Source organism: Patagioenas fasciata, chromosome 5, assembly GCF_037038585.1.
Source record: "Patagioenas fasciata isolate bPatFas1 chromosome 5, bPatFas1.hap1, whole genome shotgun sequence".
Lineage (NCBI taxonomy): Eukaryota > Metazoa > Chordata > Aves > Columbiformes > Columbidae > Patagioenas > Patagioenas fasciata.
This window is the reverse complement of record NC_092524.1, coordinates 22,909,395-22,933,424: the sequence shown is the minus strand read 5'-3', so window position 1 is coordinate 22,933,424 and position 24,030 is coordinate 22,909,395.

Sequence of the window (24,030 nt, the reverse complement as noted above, 5' to 3'; positions counted from 1 at the left end):
TTCTTGCTGTGTTAGCTTGGGATTTTATGTGCAAGCATTTTTCCAAAATGTTGTATTGTTTGCATACCAGTCAGTTACATGATTACTGGAAAACAGCAAGCACTGCAAGTGTTATCTCAAGTTAAACAAGGAAGCCATTGCTGATAGAGTCACTGAATAGTTACAACCAAATAATTTTTTTTCCACAGTAACTATGCAATTAACTTGTGTGCGTAGTGTTGTTTCAAGATGGGTGTACTGTTCAACTTGAGTTATGCAATACGGGTGTTCTGTAGTTGATGAAACATCCTGTAACCTGAGATCATTGCCACTGATTTAGGTGGAAAGATATCCACTCAGCAAAGTGGCCAAGGGTTAGTAACCAGAGAGAATAAACTGTTCTCTCTGAAAAAGTATGAAAGAAAAATGAGAGAGCACACAGAAGGAAAACGTGTGTTTAAAAAAAAAAAAAAAAAAAAAAAAAAAAAGAGAGAGATATGACTGATAGCCTTGTGTCTGTGGAACTAATGAAAACTCCAGTTTTTTGGATTGTAGTAAGGCTTTTGATACTGTCCCTCACAGCATCTTTCTGGAAAAGTTGTCCAGCTGTGAGGTGATTAGGTTGATGGTGCACTGGTTGAATAACTGGCTGAATGGCAGAGCTCCAAGAGTAAATTGTTGTAAATGGGTCTACTGTCTGGCAACTGGTCACTAGCAGTGTTCCTCAGGGTTCAGTTCTAGGGAGAGCTCTCTTCCATATATTTATCAATCATCTAGATGCAGGAGTTGAATGCACCATTAGCAAGTTTGCTGATGATACCAAACTGGGAGATGCTGTTTCATCTCTTGAGGGACAAGAGATGTTGCAGAGGGATCTAGACAAATTGGAGTACTGATTAATAGCATGAAATTTGACAAGTCTGAATGTCAGATTCTGCAACTGGGATGGAGTAACCCCAGGCACAAGTAGAGGAGGGAGAGGGAGAGGGAGAGGAGTGGCTGGAGAGCAGCCCTACAGAAAGGCATCTGGGGGTTCTGGTTGACAGCATGCTCAGTATAAGTCAGTACAATGCCCTGACAGGCACAAGGGCAAACCACGTGCTGAGGTTTATCAAACACAAGACTCTGACCGACCAGAGCCACATTTTCTTTATCTGTGAAAGGAGGATACTATTCCTTTCTGCTGTGCTTTGTAGATTGTAACCAACATAATAGGACCTCATGCTTCACTGCAACTACTTAAATGTAGTTAATAAATAAAAATAATACTGGGGAAAAGAGGAAAGAATATGCAGGTAAGAATAAAGAAAAGGAAGGAAATGAAAAAGGAAAAAGTGAACCTATTGAAAAAGTTAAATATTGCAAAGATATCAAGGGGACATTAAGAAATACGGGGAAAAAATAGGAACAAGTATAGGATGAAGGACTTAGAATAAGACTATTTAAAGGGCATAAAAATAGCAGAGCTTAGATTGGTAACAGAAAAAACAGTGACTGTGTCAGTAACAATGAGTATCCTGTGGCAGACCATCCATTTTCCCCATGCTGGAAGAATCTAAGTTTCTTTCCTCTGTAATTGTTTGCATTTGTCTGCGGTATAGCCAAAGATTCTGGACCTTTCTGACACAGGAGAGCTCCACAGTGCAGAGATCCCTGAAAAGAAGAATAGCTGCCTGTGAACCCAAAGTACTTGCAGAGAAGTGCTACTGATGAGGTAAGTTGCCTTGAGGGCAACTTTAAAAAGTGTGGTTCCAGTCTTCTACAGGACAGTCAGAGATTACTTTTACAGTCTGTTCTGTGTATGTGGTGCAGCTAGCATGTGATTCCTGATCCCCTATAGCAAAGGTAATTACTTATCTTTCTTTTCCCTCTCTGTTGAAGCTCCTGAAGTTACCAGTTCAATGGAGTTTTAGGCTTTCGTTGGTGTTCTATTATTCACCTGTACTGGCCTACATATGTGAGTGAACATCAGCTAGCAATTATTGAAGTGATTTGGTTTGACTTTCATTATTAACCTTTTTGCTGATGTTGATTCATCTCATCCTTCATGCACTGTGAGCTTCATGCTATTCTAAAAAATCCAGAATAAGCACAGGGAGATGGTACCAGTTTGACACTAGTTCTTGAGCAGGGAATGTCCAGGGGCTTCGAGCTCTAAAAATCTATGGGAGCTGTAGTGAGAACAAAGAGAAGAGCCAGCTTTGGGAAAAAGAACAGCAGCTGTGAGGAACAATCTGCTAGAAAAAATCTTTCATGCCTGGCTGGGAATTATCTGCAATTTTGACATTGAATTACCTCAATCTCAACAGGATCCTGTTCTTTTAGTTTGTCTGATGGCAATCCAAGGAAATCAGGTTCAGAACCTTTCAGAGGATTGGGGTTTTTTCGTTTGTTGTTGTTTTGGTTTGGTTTGGTTTCTGTCTTTTTGGTGCGGGGAGCTCATTTGGTTTTGTTGTTATTGTTGGGGGGCAATTAAATAAAAAGCTGAATCCTATTTTGCAGACAAATAAGCAAAACCCTTGAGGATTAGCTAGCATTTCCCCTCTCTCAGGATACCACACTATCTTGAAAAAATTACATCAACATTTTCCAAAGTGACTTCTACTTCTATCTGCCTGTGTCTTATTCCACATTTCCATTGCCTCTGTTGATCCACACAAATTCCTTGGGGCAACAACTACACATGTGAAGCACACACAAAAGCTACACATACGTTTTGTCCATAACAGATGTCTTGAAGGTAGAATGTCAGCTTCAATCAGCTGAGTAAAGAAGGTTCAGCACTGATTACTTTGTTTCATCCCTAGGGATCTCTAATCAAGAGCCTAGAAGGAAAGTGTGGGCCGTGACTTTTTAACAAGTCCTACAAGACCAGAAGAGGAAGTCATCAGGACAGCTAATTTAGAAATACTGATGTATGGAGTGGGGAAGCATGAAAATATAGACTGGGTTCGGAGGGTTTTATTAAGTTACTGCTGCTCTGTTCGAGCACATCTATAACTTGTTCCCTTACATCAGGCTAGCAAGAAAAGTGACTCCCCCAAGCATTAAGAAAATGACTGTCTTCAATTTGTACAAAGAACTAATAGAAACAGTCCTATAAACTTCATATTCATGTACAGAATGCATGGATTTTTCATACAGGGCAAGTGTATAAACAAGTTATTCCTTACTTGACCTGAGGAAACACTATGCCCAGTCTGCACGCAATTACATCTTTTATGTTCTGCATGAAAGAGTATACTGCAAATGAATCTTAGTACAAAGTTTAAATAAAGATTTACCAAGTAATAATTAACACAGCCTGTCATTTATTATAATTAGACAGTTTAATGCTTCTCAAATAACATACTCATTTTAGAACAGGTATGACCAGTTACACATAGGTCTCAAAAGACATAGTGTTCTCCTTCTGGCTTAGTGATGCACTGTGTATTCATATTTATTGCTGGTTTTGACCCAATTATCAATATCACAGACCAGGTGATATGCTGAAAGCCAAGTCACACTGAGGTACTGACCCAGGACTTTCACCTATAACCTCTCCTGTAAGGTTTAATTAAGAATCTCTTCACTTCTGTCATGGAACACTTCTCGCTGAAGCACAAGATATGTTGCTGTGTTTCAAACATGAGGACTCCCAGGTTACATTCCATTCCTAAGCCCCATTAATGTGGGAAGCTTTTTTGTGCACAAGTGGTTGATCAGAGGTTAGTAACAACCAATAAATCAAACCTAACTATAGAAAAATTTATTTTCTATGTACTAAAAAAATCTTATAATGGAAATAGTTTTTGTTCTAACTTCCTAATCTGGCTGGCATAGTCTTAGCTGTGTAGACTTAGGCATGCACAGTTCACTAAATCTATTAGTGCTCCTCCATATTATTGGGCAGGATTTGTCTGATGATGGGATTCTGTTGTGGCAACCCAGTGCGTACTCTGCTGCTGATTTCCCCCTGGTGTACAGCAAATCACCCATTACTGAAGTCTTATTTTCAGATTTTTGGGTTAGAGATAATGTTAATCTTATAAAGTTACTATTTACTGTTTATATTTTAGTTGCATGTAGAAACCCCAAGTGGATTTAATTTAATTAGGTGTTTTGCAAACAATAATAAGAAGGAGTTCCTGCATCAGAGATCTAAAAGCATCCTTATTGGCTGGGATAAAAAACAACAGATAGAAAAAAGATAAACCACAACATGGGAGTGGATTAGAAAGACTGAATAACTGTAAATCAGACAGACTTTACTACAGCTCACTACTTGCCTAACTAATGGGAGTGGTTCATGAGCATCACAGCAGAAAAAGGTTTTAATGGGGGATTTAGAGGAGGATAAAGCATCAGCTTTATGGGTTTTGACAAGAACTGCTTTCTGCTGCTAGGTCCTGCAGCAGAGAAAAGACTTCTGCCTGTCACTGAAAGAAGCACAACTGTTTCAGAAGTTGCATGAGGTGACCACTTCTCACTTTAATAAATTAATTCCTATAACCTACGGTGAAAGGTGATTTTTCTAATTGACTCAAGCCAACTTAACATCTAAAAACTTGAGAACAATTTTAATTTTCATCTCCTGTGAGTACATATACTTATATCCTGTCTTTGTTTTTTATGCTGAAGTTGATCATGCTTCAGTAGGGTTGGAGTCCAGAAAGCATAACTGTATGTTAAAATGCAAATTACACAATAATAATAATCACAGAGACTTAAAGAGAAAATTATGAGATTTCTTATAATCTTGTATGGCTTTACAGGACATTTTAAACCAACAGCTTTAAAAATAAAAAATTTGACTGCATTTCACAAAAATCTCAAACTTTTCCACTGTACATTAAACAACGTTATTTCTTTCCTACTCACTTTTATACTTTCAGTGGAGAAAATTGCAGTCTGTGTTAAAAACAGTTATTTGGGAGCTGATAGTACCATATTAATGTTATCTGATCTATGTTGCACCAAAATAAACATTTACATTTAAATCAAGTTAAACTCTTAATAATATGATAATTAAACTATCCTAAAAGTTATATGTGTGCCGTTGTCAGCTCCAAATTCTTTCTCACTCTCTGTGCCCCACTCCCACTGATTCCCCAGGATCCCTGCATGCTATTCCAAGTTTGACTGTTCATCCATTAGCCTCACATCCCTGGCAGGAGCCTCCTGGTGTCAGGAACTTTCAGTCACATATTTAAATCAAGATCAGATTTGTTACTCAGGTTCCCTTTACTGATATAGCACAGTAAGTAGCAAAGCATAATGCTGGTCAATCTTTCAAGCAGCTGAGTCAAAAAATTTGTATGCAAAACTCATCTTCCCACCTTTATTTACACCCAATCTGTTCATTTTCTATTTTGCCATGTGCTCCCTGCTACTTAGATTCTGTCATCTATCTGCAACACGTTTTTCAATTGACTAATGACTTACACATACAATATGTACACATGCTAGCTTCAGTCATTATCTGCACCGTGTGTTCATGCTGTAAGTATTTGAAGGCTATATTCAGTCATTTCCTGAATGTTGTGTCCTTATTAAAAGACAAATACAGACCCTTTGATCAACTATAAATACCCCACTAAATCACCTCCTCCCTAGCTACCCAGTCAACCTCTCAAGCACCCCATTACTTCAGTTGCACAGTTCCAATCATTAAGTCTCCTATTTTTTCTAGGCCTCAGTTACATTGTTTTCACTGACAACTATAAAATCGTATTTCAGGAAATAGGAAAATCAATGATGATCCTTATTTATTTACATCCACATAAAATAAAACCTATCTAAACTCGTTAAAGCACCTGGCACAGTTTTAGAAATATAACTACAATATCACAGAATCTGTCAAAGCACCAGCTGCTCTTTCTCTACTTTGTCTCTTCCATGAGTTACACATCATTCACTATTTAGAGAGAAGATCCAGTAAAGACCATAATCCTAAACCATATCTATTATGCAATCATATCTTTACCTTGCTGCTATAGCTCAGCATCTCTTGTACAATCTTTGGAAAGAAGCTGAAGAAACTATGGGGAACAAGTACGCAAAAAAAATTCTAAAAAGAAACATTAACGTCTTCTTCTATCATGGAGCCCAGGTTACTGCATCCATGGAATAGTTCTGCCACTTCCGTTGCTCAGACACTACATTCATGTAATTTTGAGAAAACCATTGAACAAGTCTACCCTTACCACCAACTCAAAAACCAAAGAACTAATCATCCAAATAAGAACTAAAATAATTCCTTCAGTATACAATTGTCTGATAGGTAGCAAAAATATTTTAAAGGTCAATAGAGATGCAGAATGTAGAATTAAAAACTGATTAATCAGTATAGAACTGGTAGTTGGTACAAGAGCAAGTTAACCACATAGTGTTGTAAATAATTACTACTTTTGTAAATTTAACATCCATGAGCACATCAAGAGAGGCATATGTTAAAATACATGGACAAAAAAGGATGCAACAGTGTTCTTCTAGGCAGTCTGTCAGCAAGAGCTGGGGGTATAATTAAACAGGTAGCCTAGGAGCTTTCAGGTCAGCCAAGATATTCCTGCTGATCAAATCTGGATTTGCACCAGATTATATTTTGCTTGTTATATGCTCAGAAATGCAGTAAAGCCATGACAAGATTTTAGCTGTCAGTTAAATACACAAGGAGTTTACAGGAACACATATTCTGCGTGTTCACTTTAGATGCTCTTCGGAGGGTTGGAGACTGGAAAAGAAGTCCCAGGTTAATGTTAATACTAGCAGGACTGAAAAAAGAAATGATGTATTGTGTCAAAATGTATACCTGAAAAACATGAATGCACTCCAGAAACCTTAGTAAAAGGGCGCTGCACTAAACTTAGATTAATATAATGATTGTCTATGAAATTTAAAAAGAAAATCTTTGTGAAATATTGGATACATCCAATTGATACAGACCTTTCTTTCTTTTATTAGTAACGATTTATTTTGCAGTGGGATTAATTATTGTATTTATTTGTAATGTAACATGTAACTTCAATGTTTCCAAACTGGCTAATCATTCCTTGTATCAGCATAAAGCGTTGCTGTGTTTTCTCCCCATTTGGTGGTGGAAAAATACATGGAAACATTTCTCAGTAACATTAGTAAGACCATTAAGCCTTGGTGTAACTAAGGACTGGCGTGTGAGAAAGACTCTCCAAGCTGGCATTTGGCTGTATGCTCCAGGTCCTCTCAAGGGACTGAGAAATTCGATTGATTGGTTGGCTGGCTATTTAACTTTGCATCCAAATAAAAAGCTTAGCTATATCTCTATGAAATCCAAGATTCCCCTCCCCATTGTTGGGTGGTGGGTTTTTGTTTTGTTTTGTTTTGTTTTAAGTCAGCTAAAGCTAATAAATATCTGTCAGCAAACAGTTAATCAAATAGCAATGTGAAGCTTTGCTATATCAAAGGGCAAAAGATCATAGAACAGGCATTTGTCTAAAATGTAGCCAGATTTCCACAGAGTTGAAGGATATTTTTTTCAAGTGCTTGGCATCCACCCTCTATAGGCAAATTTTCAGAAGTGCTCAAAGCCATACATGCTAAAAGTCTCTAAGAATGCTGCTAGTGGTTTTGATTCCTAAAAAGAAGCCAAGTTTTTGAAAAGCCTGTCCCCTTTGAAATATTTCTGTTAAAAGATATTACAGTATTTCTCAGTTATTATTTTGGGTTCTATATGTATCTATCTGTAGATCTCTACAAACTAATCTTACTGTAAACCTGATTTTTTGTTAAATTAAAAATGAATGCTTTGGAACTTAAGTCTTTCATTTTGTTATTTTTAAAGGATTTCCTAGGCAGCGTTTGTATGAAATGCTTCATCCAGGGGTTTTGGAATCATAACATAAGCACAACGTTGCATCTATTTATAAAGCAGACATTCTTTTTTGTTCCGTTTTCACATATGTCTTCCTAAACAAATGCCTATTATCCCCACTACAAATACTGTGACTTTTACAAACAGAATTACATCTGATGTTTTAATCAAATTGTATTGTTGGGTTTTGGAGAACTGCATCTCCATTTTACTAAACTCTTACTTCTGAAGAAAATATGGAGAACAGCCTCAGAAAACAATTCTGACTGTTGTAGTTATCAATAAGAAAACATAAGAAACTGGAAGAAAAATAGAATATAACTTAATAACAGGATCATGTGGAAAATGCTACATTTACACAGATGTGTTCAACTGTACAAAAACAGAATGGGGAATGACTGTCCAGAAAATAGTTTTGAGTACATGGAAGCAGGGGATCTATCTGAGCACAGGCTGCACTTGTGTAAATATTATGCTGCCACAACAACAACAAAAGAGAGGTTAACTCCACCTTTGGATGTGTAAAACAGAGCACAGCCTGATAGACATATGAAATATCTATTTCAGGTGTTAACAAGACCCTAGCTGAAATACAGAGCCTAGGACTGAGAAGCCCACTTCAACAAATATGGCATCTGGAAATGACATAGGGGAGAGCAAGCAGGGGCAGAAATCTCAAAGCAGAATAAATGTTTACTACACTTGCTGTTGCAAAAAGTATGGGTATTATCTCCTTATCAGTGACACCTCCAGCTGAGAGGAATGCAATTCCAAGGTGATAAACAAGTCTGCCAAAACTCTGAGATATATTGATATATTTCAGAGAGAGACACCAATAGGCGACTGAGATTAAAAAGAGGAGACTGTTTGCACCAGTGAGATGGAGCTGAGAAAGGCTTGGTGGCTGTTCAGCAGTAGGAATGCAGAAAAAACAGAGGGATACAGAGCAGGAATGAAAAATGGGGTCATAGAGACAGAATTAATTTTACCATCAGGTTCTGAAAGTGAATCCCCTTGAATCCCCTTAGGAGATGCCACTCAGGTGATCTGACGTAGGCATCAGGGAGGCCATTTCCTGTGGAAGATTCTGCTTTTCATAGGCAGAAAGGCTGCAGAAAGACTGCACACTGTGAATACCAATCATCATATAATGCTAAGTATTTCATCAAACAGCAGAAACTGTTCAGAATTTTGTTAAATGGCTCTCTAAATATAAATATAAATATAAATAGAAAGAAATAGAAATAGAAATAGAAATAGAAATAGAAATAGAAATAGAAATAGAAATAGAAATAGAAATAGAAATAGAAATAGAAATAGAAATAGAAATAGAAATAGAAATAGAAATAGAAATAGAAATAGAAATAGAATTGACTTGTAAAATGTTTTAACGCAAGCACATTTTAAGCATGCCTTCTCAAGATGATGTTTACTCCAAATACTTTTTTTTTTCCCGGTTTATCATTTAAACAAATTAACAGTGGACAGAAAAGCAAAAGCCAGAACAAGAAGATTAACTGTTCGTATGACTGGAAATGTCTGTGCTGCCTTTCAAAGTTCATGAGACACTGCTTGTGCTGTGACCTTTTGCAGCTACTGTTTCTGCTGAAAAGTCTACATCACACATAAAATGAACCCCAGACTACCAAGTCCAAGGTTAGTTTCCAACTGGGTAGAAAGAAAAAAAGATCCATTGAGAAAGTGGAAAGTTCTAACAGGTCACCAAGAAAGGCTGGCAAACATATGTCCTTGAGAGCTTTCAAGACCCAGCTGGGCAAAACCCTGTATGACATCATCTGTATGTATAGTTGACCCTTCCCTGTGATGGGGGTCAGACTGGAGACCTCCTAGGATCCCTGTACACCTTTCTGACTCTGTAGTGATCTTATGAATTCACCTTTCCTCAAGACTACCATCCTTGGACGTGACTTTTCTTCCAACTGGAAAAGAAAATCATTTGCAAGATAATGCTTTGTCAGTGGGTACTGTGGGGGCATTGTCTGGGGTAAACATTCCATGAGTACACATTCTCTGCACACAATTATCTCCATGCACAGACATACCTGTGCACACAGGGCAGTGATCAAAGGCTGTGTTCAAACCTGGAGGCTCTCCAAGGCCCAAATATCCATCATTTAGTTTAGAATTCGATGAAAGAGTACAACAAATACTTGTGCATTGCTTGGCTCAGAACACCCAGGAAGGAGAGGAACTATTCTGAACTGTTTGCAAGAGTTTACAACTAGGAGCAACGAGGTAAAGTCAGGTGAAGAAAAACAGCTTGAACACCAGTAAAATTTCCTCACTGTGAGTGTTATTAGACTGGAATAATCTCCCCTAAGGGAAGCAGTAAAAATGACATAATTTGCATCTTTGCGAACTAGACCAGACAAAGCACTGGGAAATATACTGTGGGGAACAATCCTGTAAAATGATTGCACTAGTTTTTCCCCATCTATTCTTTCTTCATAGGATTGCTTCATACATGGAATGTGCCATACTCTTTTTCCTGATACTTTATTTCCTTTTTCCTGCATGCTGAGTAAAAAAACCCTGAAGGAAATTATACCATTCTAACTGAAAAGTAATGTATTAACACAATTTGCATTTTCATCTGAAAGAATACATATTTTCTCTTTAAAATATAACCAGTGATAGACACAACAGCGTGTTCTCTAGGAAAATGACACTTCAGTACACCAGGGAATTAGATTTGTCTTGAATTAATTATTGGTTGACATGCTGCTCATACAGTTACTCTGTGTAACAGCAGGAAGTCAGTTTGACTTTAACTATTGCCTGTAAATCATCCCTGATTTGTAAATAAGTAGCACCTTTTAAAATGTAGTTATTATAATAAAGGAGTTACAGAGCTTATTGATTTATAATTACTCAATTGTTCATACCCATTAAACCACAGCTGTGACAGGTTCATCATGCTTACATGCCCTAGCCTGGAAACCGATGAAGTATGGCCAAGGACTGGGACTAACGTTATCTCCCACAGCTAAATGGCTAAGTAATCATTCCAGTCTAGTCAAGGTCAGCAGTGGTCATCAGTTGGTTAATAGACTGTGGGAAGTGAGCTGGTCATTTCAGTACACATCATCCAGAATAACAAGGAACGGAGAGGGACGTGCAAAATACAGACACTGGTGACAGAACTGGTACAGGCTGCCCAGGGAGGTTGTAGAGTCTCCTTCTCTGGAGACATTCAAAATCTGCCTGGACACCTTCCTGATTAACCTCATCTAGGTGTTCCTGCTCTAGTGGGTGGATTGGACTAGATGATCCTTTTGAGTTCCTTCCAATCCCTAACATTCTGTGAACCTGTGATTCTGTGACACATCCAGGGTCCTGAGCTCTCACCAGCTAATTCAGACAAAAAGCTGCTTCTTTGTGGGTCACAATGTATAATGCATTATGGGAATTACTGGTAACTGTGCTACTGGGAAATAGAATAGCCATGAAATTATTAAATTTTCTCCTCCTCCTAAGCACAGGTTATGTAGTTGTTTGCAGACTTGCATGCAAGTGAGAGATCGTCATTTTCCCTCTCATGCCTTGCACCTTAACATGGTAAGAGCATCTCACACGGAATGTTCAAGCCTCACATATGGTCCTCATGTCTTAAACATAATTGATTATTTCTCTGCCACTGTCTGTTAACCACCATCCAGACAATTCTGTTGTACTACTTGCATTTGAAGGTTGTGAGTGGGAAAAAAGTAAATAAAAATAATAAAGCATTAAAAAGTAGTCAACGTGACACACTTTCAATTAAATTGTAAATCCCACCTGTCAGAGCAGTAAAAAAGCCAACACCTTTCTCAAATTTTGATTGTGAGAAACTGAAATTCTGCATTTTGTTGTAAAGATGCTACTATATTTTGCTCAAAAGAATGGGATATTTAGAAATAATCTAGGTGGATTTTATAGCATTACAAGTTTGACTTAGTTCAAATCTTTTTCTGTCTTACAGTGTAGTGAAAATCATCAGCTAACAAGACCCTAGAAGGAATGGCAGATCTATGAACTGACAGCTCAAATAACCATGCTAGCCATAAGACCATTCACAAAACAGGTTTCAAGAATAAGAAATTATGTATGTTCTCAGTATTCAAACAAATTCTTACATATTTCTTTAAAATGCAGTATATATTGAAAGTCTGAGAAAATTTGTTTTGTGTTACACCATTAAACAAGTTTCTCTTATGAATTTCTTCAGAGTATGCCCAAGAGACTGAAAGTGAGAATGAAGATATTTGTGCAAGCTGTATATAGAGTTTAGGGGTTAAAGCAATTAACCCCTTAAGGATTTGAAGACCTTGTTCTAATCTCAGGTTTTCCTAGTCTGTACAGCACAGAAGAAAAAAACATACCAGCACCGTTCATGTCAGTTTCTGCACTCCTAAAAAGGGAATACCAATCATGTAGGTTCACCAGTCAGGTTACATCTACATTCCCCATGGTAAATGAGACTAAAGAAATGCAAACTATTCTAGTACTGTACAATCCAGATGGAGTGATAATGTCTTGCTTGTTATCACCAACATTCCACAGCAATTAGGGAATTGCAGTAGAATCCTAAAACTATGGGAAGAAAATCAGATTGACTCAAAGTGTGGTCCTGTCCTATCACGTGACTGAAAGTGAAGGATTAAAGGAAACACTATCACAGGGTTTCTTGTGCACTTTTTAGTCTATAATTGAAAGCATTGGTTTTTTTCAACTGTCAGTTATGCAAATAAAACACAGTTCCTTGCCCTTCTGTGTACTCTCACCAGTCATCAAGACTTTGCAGCCAAACTCTGCTCCCAGTTCTACGTGCACAGACGTGTTCCTTTCAATCTTTCTGTGATATTTCAACAATGGGCAAAGAACAACTTACTTAAGTGTAGGAGCCATCCATTCCTAAATGTTGATTCCCTTGGAAAGATGACAAGCTCCTCTTATCTATCCTGCTTTTTCAGGTACAGCATGGGGGGGCAAAAAAAAGGCATAATTAATAATAAAAAATATCATTCATACACAAAAGTTCATTCATGTTCCTTACCTTCAATGCCTACTGAAGAAAATAATGTTTACATTGCTGGCATCTTGTGATTTTTCTTCTTCTGTGACCCTCTGGCATTTCTTATCTGAGACATACAATATAAACTCTCTCGTACAAGCACCGTCATAACATTCTGTATTCCTCCACCATTTATAGCCAGAGCAAGAACAGTATGAAATAACTTTTTTTTTAAAAACAAAACAAAACAAAACAAAACAAAAAGTATTTGGAAGACTAGTTGGTATGTGAAGTGTATCCTGAAAAGAGTAGAGTATTATATAAATAATATGGATGGCTGGACTTCTCTTAGCTTCCAAAATTGTATGTACTTCAGCAGCAATTAGCTGAAATAATCAAAGGAACTTTAGCCAATAAAAGTAACTGTAGATCTGAAAGCACAAAATGCAAAAGGCTAAAACTGATATGAGAATTACCCAGTATAGGAAGCAGCAAAGACCCAAAAAGTAAGCAAGTCAAAATACTCACAATATAGACCACAAGGGAAATGATGCAATTGTGAAGAACTGGTAATTAAGCAGTCACTATAATGCAAAAAAAAAAAAAAAAAAAAAAGAAAAAAGAAAAAAAAAAGAATTACTTTCCTCGCATTCAAAGTACCAAAGGAAGGAAAAATAGAAAGAAAAGTTCTGGTACCTCAGGGACTGAACTTCTGAGAAACCCGATGACAAGAACAAGAGAGATTATAGGTTTGTTTTGCAGCATCTGGCAAGTTTACAGCGTTTTTGTTGGATATTTTAGAATAGTAATGCCTAACTGAGATCTAGGACTGGTCCTTGGCTTATCACTAGAACTGCAGTGAACAGAATTTTTGGTAAATCTAAACTGAAGCAATGTAGGACAGCCTTTAAGAAAACTGGTTTTGATTCATCAAACTGAAACATTCATGAACCAATGAAAACTAAGGAAAAAGAGGGAATTTGAAAGCCCTGTGACTTGAGTACATGCACTGAGATACTTTAAAGACCTGATTTGCAGAGATAATCACTTGATGCAAAAAAACCCAAACAACCTAAAACCCCACCATATCAGCACACAAGGACTGTGAGAATTCAGAAACAGAATTTCCCAGGTCCACAGTAAACCCTTATACTGGGATAAGCTAAACAAATAACACCTCCCCCAAAAATTCCTAATACAAGTCAAATACTAACTTGTTCAATACTTTTTCTCCTGTGCGATGAAAAGGACATAGCAGTGAGGCACTCCCAACTCTGTTTTTAATCTCTGCTTCTATATTGAGCCTATATCTCAGCGAGTCTTTCTGCTTCTGCATCACCCTGTCTGACAAGGAGAAAACCTCTTTTCTTCCTCACCCTATATGGGCATACAGGCATAGCATCCTTAGCCTCTACCTTCTGTAATAATTCTGTGTGTGGAAAAACTTGAATGTGTTGAAACAGTCCTCTATTGATGGCGAGGTACTCCCTTAAGGAATGCTCTTCCATAGGAGGGAATCAGGCAAAGCAGTTGCTGAAGGGAATTTCACAGGTGCAGACAGAAAGGCCGGTAAGACCATACAATGCAATCCTAAGCTTGTGCAACATGTCCTAAAGAGACCTATTAATTGAAACTCATCAGCAGAGGCTTGCTTTCTCTTCTTCCAGTAACGCATGAACTCAATTTTTCAGAATGTTATCTATATTTTAATAAATAACTTGTACGCAAAATGCTACTAATAAATAAAAAATTGAATTATAGTAGTATGAATAAGGTAGGGCCTTAATTTTTAAAAGAATTTGAGTACATAACAAAGCAACAGGCCCTACACCAAAAAAAGTATGATCAAAGCATAAGACTAATTCTTACTTAAGGACACCAAACACCAAATAGAGACATCTCCCTATGTTTCATTCCTCACTTCATCCTTCCAGAAGGGAGGTTCTGCAGGCACAATGCTGTTTTTATGGGACCTATTAGTACAGGCTCCAGCACAGTTTTAACCATCTTCTGACTGAGATCTGGAAGTAGTAAAATAGCGATTGGTGTTGCTCCTAATTAAATACATCTGTTTCCACCCAGATCACTTTTCTGTCAGCTTGAAGGAACAACCAAGACTGGCAAAATGGACGCTTCGAATTAGCACAGAAGTCATATTTGCTGACTTGCATAATATAAGCAGATTATCCCACTTTTCCACCTACTGAATTCTTGTTGTTCATCTAATTAATACCCTCTAATTATTTCAGATGGTCATTTGGCAAGTGACAGCAAAGATAAAATGCTCGGATATCTCATGACAAGTACCTGGTTTTGTCTGCCCCATTTCAAACACATTTTACTTTGTTCTGTTTCTCTCCTCCTTTATTTCCTCCTTACTGTTCACTCCTTGCAAATGTGCCTCTGCTTCCGAGCTTTTAGGAGAAGCATTGAGATACAAAGAACCTGGTTGAATTTGAAGCCAAATGTACCTCCCTTTTCTCCCTACATTTTTCAATTTATTGCTTTTGTTGTCCTCTGTGTCCCTTCACCTTTTGCATCCCTTCTAACCTCTCCCATCTCCAATACTAGCTGCTCCTTACTTTGCCTGTAAGCTTTTCACGCAGTCCTCATGAACTCATCCACCATCCAGTGGCACAGTGTTGATCTATTTAGGGCTGAGGGCCACGCTGGACTGGGTATAACCCATAGAACAGGAGGACAGTCTTCACCTAGAGATCTTGGAGATTAAGTATTTGAAGACACAAGGAGTGAAGCAGACAAGGTGAATACAGATTGGGTACGAGGTAAAATATTCATATTTACTATATATTTGACCATTTTCATGCATTCTTGGAACAAGTAAGAGGCACTGAACATGTAGGGCAGTGACTACTTTGCCGAGCACAATGTGAATGTATTTTCCCCACCTCATTCTTGTATAACTTCACCTCAGACTGAGGCTAAGCAAAGCCATAAACAACCATGGTGAAACAACTAGGGAAACTACTAGAGATTTTGGTCTTCAGATGATCTGGAAGTTTTTATTTAGTTTCAGTAATAGAAACACACACTAAAAAAAAAAAAAAAATTTAAAAGTCCTTCTGCCAAAGAGCTCTCTTCCCAGGAGAAGGAACACCAAACAGCAATCGTAATCCAAGAATGATACTTAACAGTGTGTGTTAGATTTCACAGTAGAGGCTCTTTAAGGGTGGTAAGTGAATGGAAGCAGTGCTTTAAAAATCGTAATGTTCATTTATGGGGGAAATAAGAAAAGCTGCACAGATGTGGGAGTGTAGAAGCAAACACGATCACCTCTGCAGAAGGGACAGATTCGAGAAAAAATAAGGGCATAGTAAAGGGAGGAGGTGAGTGGATCAGAACTCCTTTGAATGAAAACTTAGTGATTATCAACGTTTTATGTCTACCATGCCTGCACTCCTCAAAAGTGATTGATTTTATCCAGTCAGAAGACACTGCTTACATAGCTATTCTTATAAAATGTCTGATACAAATTTCACCTAACTCAGCTGGAAAAAATAAAGAAATTGTGAAGATATTCCAAAATGTGAGTGCAGGGAATAAATCCAGTTACTACATTTGTTAGTCTGCATTTCAAGTATTCCCACGGCAAGGAAACAGTTGTAGTAACACTAAACAGGTTTGCACAAAGACGTAGTCCTTGTATTATAAAAAGGTCTTTCCTTATTTAAATGGGGACTAGTATAACTGTGCAAATTTTGTTTTATGCAAATCTAGGAGAGCAAAATTCTATAACAGAAAAACTTGAGAGATAAAACTCAAACTGTGACAAGCCAGATATTTCACAAAGCTCTTGTTGAGTTGGAACAATTTAACGTGCTGCTGGCAATAAATGCAATAACTGCATTCAGTCAGAAAGAAAAAATAAACACCAAGGACTTCAATTCTTTATCATCATAGGTCTTATACTAGATCAAAAACTTTCCCTTGTTAGTTACACCATCCTATTTTCTCTTTGGGAAGTCACTAGAGGGCATCATCACCTACTCAATCTTACCTGCAGAGCAGGTTAGCGTTTTCATATTCCAGAAGCTCATCAGGGAACAGAATGGATGCAACTACTTTGCTGCCTGTAGGATTGCCCCCTGCAGAGCCATGAAAACTCAGTTTTCCTGTTCTTCCCACAGCCGTAGCAGAGGGGAACGTGCAGGGCATAATGAAAAATGGCCTATTTTGGACCACAGTAGAAAGAAGAATTCAGGAGTACTTGGCTTCAGCACTCTAGCATTTAGTACAAGCACTGGAGAAGCCTGGAGCACTTGCCCCCTAGTTAGAGTTATCATCTGCTTTGCAACCACCCCTGCACAGCAGATCCTGCTTAACTATCCCTTAAAAATGGCACTACTAAACAAAGATATTCATAAACTGCCTAATAGTCTCACTTCTTTGTAGGTCATCTGTAAAACTGTGCACATAGTGAATTTTCAGATTTCCCTAGCAATTCGGAAAGACGAAGTGCTGAACAGATTATAAGAAGATATTACTTTTGTTAGACTAAGAACGGGAACCATCTCACAGAGATTAATCATGAATGTATCTTCATACAAAAAACTAGGTCACATTTTTACACTAGCGCTCTTACAGTGAGCATGCTAGTGGAAAGATCTCAGTGTTGCATGAACTACAAGCAACAGGGGAGAAGGGCCAACTGTTGACTTGAGTATTTGCACACAGCTACTTTACCCCCCTTCTTTGTTTATACCTTTCTCTCTTGCTTCTTGTGCTTCCTAGAACATCCCAGGTGGGTCATCACCGTGGTTTGGTATTCATTACCATGAGCACAACCCCAGCTGTCCCAGGATTCCCTAATAACATCTGTAGTTGAACAGCTTTGCTGGAGGTAAAGCATGCCTATGCAAACTGGGAGTCAGGGGGCTTCTGAGCCCTTGAATCTGATTATAGACGTGGCTACACACACAAATTCACAGCAGGGTGAAACCCAGGTACGTGCTGACCCCTCCATATCACCACCATGTTCTAGTCCCACAGCCAGGAGTGGTGTGGTTGTGATAAGGACACAGGACTCATGTTCCCGTCTGTGCCCAGATATGGCACAGGGAACGCCTGCTCCTCAGCTAAATGCAGGGCAGGAGAGTTTTCACTCATGCCTCACCACCAATTTTCCAAATTGCTTTCTTCTGTGAGTGGAAGCTGTAATGTCTTGACAAAGACCATCATCCATCAGAGGAATCGGAAGGAAGCACCCCTTATTTCAGGAAATGATGGAGTTCAGAGAAATTGAGGACAAGTTACATGATGGCTCATTGCATGCAAAGTACACCTGTGTTTCACCAGGGTCTTCCAAGAGCAGCTTTGGACCATCTCCAAAGCCTGGAGCAGTGCAAAAAGCACTTGAAGTTCCAGTGTCAGAAACACCTGTTACACAAGGAATAGGCACACAGATCATAAAGAGTTTGTGTCATTTTGATTTTTACCTGGGATTTTCCCTTCAAAGGGTGGGTACCTGGAGCTCTTTCTAGTCAGCCTGACTCCCAAGAGTGTGCTTTAGTTTGGAGGGAATAAATAAGCAGTAGGTGTATAGCATCCCTGCCCTGCACTATTAGAATTCATGTACCCAGTATAATGTGCAAGAGAGAAGCTTTATCAACTCGTTAGCAAAATAGATAGAAATGTTGGAAGCACAACAGGAACTGGAGGAGGGGAGCCAGAGGGGACATTGATATTTATCACTAAAAAGATGGAACAGCAATAGTATCAAAGGCAGGTAAGGTAAGCAGGTAGGGAAGAGAAAGAAGTGGAAAAATATTGAACTAGATCCCAATTAAAGGGGTAATACATTCAAATTAAGGCACAAATGATCTTGTTAGCTGCATTGTGTAAGGCCTGGAATAGATGACACATTTTCATTAGAAAAATCAAATAAATGGACTAAAGTGGGGTCAAAAGTCTTAATAATTTTGGATATCAGAAACTCCAAGACTGGTTAAAAATCTCTGTGAAAATTTCATGAAACTTTCTGTGAGGAAAATTATCAACATTTTCATGGAACACCAAAAAAATTCACTTTAGAGCAAAGGTTTGCTTTTTCCTCTATATACTTAGTGACAAAAGTTTTCCTGGACTGGAAAGAGTGGCTCCTACCTTTCTGTGTACCTACAATGGGAGGATACTTGATGATTATTATTCACTAAATCTCCCATATTAGGCAAAGTTACAGTCTGAGTCACTCTAACAGAAACCTATCCATTCCCAGGCCAACAGTACTTATTCACAAGCCAGCATTTAGATATGCAAATAACAACATATTGTTATCAACAGCTTGTCCAATAATATTTCCTTTGTTTCATCAAAAAGGCATATCGGTTTTGTACAGTTGGCAGTGAATGCAAAGAGGAATTTGAAAAAGCAAGACCAGCCAGAACAGCAGCTTCTACCAGTCTTATTGCAGGCATCACTGATGTCAGAAGCTTAGGGTGCTAATGACTTGATGATGTGTTTGATATATCTTTGCTATATCTTAGCAAATATTTTTATGGTACGTACTTTTTTTTTTTTTTTTACAGATGCTGCCATATTATTCACAAGCTGGAAGTTTCAAGGGAAAATTTTGAAAACAGGGTGAAACCTTGAGAGGACGGGGAAGAAGTGAAAGCTTGTCTGAATCTTCACATATACTTAGTCCAAAGAACAGAAACATGAAATACCTTGTCCTTTGTCACAAACCTGTTACAGAACTAGAAACTAGGACACCTGACTTCATCTTTTCAGCTATAGTCACTTGTTTATATTCACATATACACATACATAGTCACCTGTAGTCCTTGAACATAAGTTAAAATATTAAAAAAAAAAAAGAGAGAACTCAAAATAATGTATCTCACTAAATTATCATCCTGAAATAATCCAGCTCATTTAACTTTTTGTCTTTTGTCTGTGTTTCCTTTGCAGATTTACAAGACAATATTTAGAGCCTAGTTAACTTTTTGCATGAAGATGTACTCCTTACATTTTTGAGAATTAATCACATTTAATCTGCAGACACTAGCCATTATAGCAAACCTGTCTGTCCACTGTGACAATAGATTATGAGAAAATAAATGGGAAGTGACATTCATGTTGGCCTGAATGTGTTTCTGGCAGTCATCGACTGGCTTTTCTAGTTACTATCACTTTAGCCCATCATCACTTTTTCATTACGATTACCTGACTGAGTAGGTTAGGTTGCCAAGTGGCTTTTCCAGACATTTATTATGAAAGTACTGTTTGTGTTTGAAGTTATCAAACCACTTCTGAGTGAATTGCTTTGTTAAATGTATAGTCTCTTGCTGTCAGCTAGAGACTAGATGTGTGGGGCAGGTTTGGAGTCAGAGCACTTTAGGCACAGATGAGTACAAATCCAATTGCAAAAAGGGTAGAATAAGTCATTAACATATTTTGGGCTGCATATCTAAGGAAGTTTTTTCCAGTAGTGGAAGGGGACTTTGCATGAAAGAAAACCGTGTGTACCTATATAAGAAGGCAACTTGAGCAAGAATACTGATGCAATGAAATGTCCAAGAAAGAGCAGAGGGGGAAAGAAGGAGTTATTTCAGAATAAAAGGATCATGAAGTATTGAAGAGAGTTCTGTAAACATGCCAAAGAAAAAGAGATACAGTTGTGTTTCGCACTTCAGCTAGAACTTCAATCAGTATTTGCAGAATACATGCAGAAATACGGCTGCTTAGGAGAACATGTGTTCTAGGTGATTTATACTGGCTAAACAAAGGTAATTAAAGATATAAAGCAATGAGACAGTAAACCCAGGACAGAGTTCTTTAAGTGTGACAGCTTAGCATGACTGATTATTTATGAACTACTCCTTGGTAGTTAAGAAACATAAAATATGATTCATAACATCTAGAAAGAAAATGAGCTATTTATTAAGAAAGCTACCTTTATGATACTCCTAAAACTAGCATAAATATTTGGATTCCTTTCTAAAAACTTTCTTAAAAACATGAATAAATACAGCCATTCACATAACACACACATATATACATACATATATATCCTAACTGGAAGTTAGGAAGTAGGCACCAATATATGTAATATAAATGGATATTCTAAAACCATTATGCATTTAGTTATAATTTCTACTGAATTCTTACCATGTGTATTTATGGAGATCAGCTTTATCAACTAAGAAATGCTAAATTAGCAGGCCTTTAAAAAAGATAAATGATCCGCAAAATTACCCTCTGATTAGGCTAAAAGCTCCTCTTCACAGGTATGTAATTGAGTGATACACTAAATGATGACTGTAGAGTGTATTAACTCTTCATTAACACTTCACATGCAGTAATTGCACCTCATTTACTCCATCAGTTAGCTGCTAATGCTGACTGCACTGCAAGCATATATACATGGGTTAACATGAAAGTCACTACAACATTATGAATTCCCGGAGTCCAGCAGAGGGCTACTAAGATGAGGTCTGGAGCATCTTTCTTATGAGGAAAGGCTGATACAGCCGGGTCTGTTCAGCCTGGAGAAGAGAAGGCTGAAAGGGGATCTTATTTATGCTTATAAATATCTCAAGGGTGGGTGTCAAGAGGACCACATTATTTTCAGTGGTGCCCAGCAACAGGATGGAGGGGCAACAGGCACAAACTGAAACATAGGAGGTTCCAATTAAACATGAGGAGTAACTTTTTTACTTCGAGGGTGACAGAGCACTGGAATAGGCTGCCCAGAGAGGTTGTGGAGTCTCCTTCTGTGGAGATACTAAAAACCCACTTAGACACATTCCTGTGCAATCTGTTCTAGTTGTATCTGCTTTAGTAAGTGGGTTGGACTAGATAATCTCCAGAGGTCCCTTCCGATCCCAGCCATTCTGTGATTCTGTGATTGCACAGTACATAGGAAACACCTAATTACAGCTCATAATTCGGTGATGAACCAAACATACATAACTCTGCAAAAGAATCTGTTACCAAAAGAAAGCGAAAGTAATTCTTGTTTATTCATCTAGGCATCAAGGTAGGAAGAGAGATACATGTTTATTTCCATGTAATTTGGAGGTTTTGTTATTTTTTAAAATTTCTCCTACCCATTCTACTGCTAAGTATGACTATTTCTTTTGGTTTCTTTGGGCTTTTTTTACATTGATGAGGTACAGTATGCAAATATATAGAGTTATAAAAAGTCATGCCATTATAAGCATACTTTATTATGAGCCTGCTTTAGAGTAAACATAAAATTAACACAAAATAATTTCTATCAGAGGTAATTACCATAGAATAATGTTGTTTGACTATCGAATGCTCTAGTTGGTTATTGCTGCAGTTGCCAGTTCATTTGTTGTTGAAGTATTAACATATTATGTGGAAGTAATTTTCTTGAAATGTCCATCTGAATCAAACACTAGATTTCATAGACTAGTTTAAACACAGATATTCCGTCTTTTCTTTCAGGGTAGAATCATGGCACAACTTTTGCACGATCTGTTTGGCAACTGCCACATCATTGTTAGGTTTTCCTGTGTTACTTATATTTTATTGAAGAAGAAAAAAATATTTTCAATATATGTAAGCACAACCGCCCCTCCAGCCTCTTCATATGGATGTCTACAATTGTTTTCCATCTTGTTTTTCTTCAGTATTTCATGAATAATTTATAGTAATATTTCTGACATTACTAGATTTGTTCCATTTTGATTGCAACTACTAGGTTCCCTGGAAATAATCAAAGCTTATATTAAAAAATCCTTTGTGTCATATAAATATAGGAGCCACTTTTAGAAATGCAGTGCCTTTTATATGGTTCCTGCTTCACTACAACATTTCTTGCTATGCTTTTCCAGCAATTAACAGTTGCAGCTAAAGGAAAAGACAGGTTTTGCAAGGAATCTGCAATGGGATATTCAGCTTTTTCTCCTTTCACTGGCTAAAGTTTTTGTTTATCTTACTACAGCCTTGGGATAAGTAGTCATAATAAAGACATATATTCTCATTTTCCTCCTGGAAATACTGTAGAATTTCATGGCTAACTTCTCTGTAAAAACTTTAAAAAATCTATGAAGCTCTTCTACAGCAATATAATTATTTAAAGTTCAGTAGGATGTATTACAACAACCTACAAAAAAAATATGTATCACATGAAAAGATTTCTACCAGACTTCGCAGGATTTCCTCCCATCATCTTTTCAAGACAACTTATCCACAGTGCTTAAACACAGTTTTGAATCTATGTCCCTAAAGATATCAACAGCTGTAAAACAGTGTCAGTAAAATGAAGGCAGACCTACTTCCAAAAGAAGATCCATAGTTATGCAAAACATAAATTAATTATATGTTCATAGCAACAGATATGGAAGATACTCATGGAGGTTGCTGCCTCTTTCTTCATGAAGCCTTGAAACTACTAGAGACTAACATAACCAATACCAGAGTCAGTAAACTTGTGTGGTATCTTTTACTTGGACAACTGAACTTCCTGTGTACTGAGCACCTGCTCTGAATTATCCTCCAAACCTGCTTTGTTTCAAGAGGCCTTTGTAATAGCAGAGCAATTAGCCTCAGTATTTTCATACGTAAAAGAGAGGAAGATAAACAATGCAAATGATGACCCGAGGACTCAGGAAATTAATAAGCAAAAACACCACATGAAAACTCTAGTGGGTAGAGATTCCTTTAATATGTATAAGTGTTGGTTTTAGAGCAAGATGGAGTCATCTCAGTGGAACAAATTGTTGCATAAGTGTGGAACATCTCTCTTTGACGTGCTGGATTTAGATAGCCTGACTCTGTGCTAACAAGTGGTGCTATGACCCCAACACTGATACCCAGAAATACTCTGGAAGAAAGCCAATAATCTGGTTTTCAGCTGGAACCAAGGCATTTAGGCTGTATGACATAAACATTTGCATTGTATGATAAAAGGTGTCTGTGGCATCCCATAAGCTCATCATCTAGGTCATGTAGGTAGTCACTACTGTTATTATTGCTGTGGCTGATAGTAGTAGTGCTAATATCAGAGTAGCAACCGGCAGCCTCACTATGGACTGGGCCTTGTGAAAAAAAAAAAATAAAAAGACAGAGTCAGTGTCAAAGAGGTTATGCTGGAAATGAAATCTCAGATTTTATTTAGCTGCAGCTGATGGATCATGAATCACCACCTCACACTGCCACATTTAAAGGCAGAGTAGCACAAACCAAAAGCAGAAGACCAATTTGTGTGCATTTA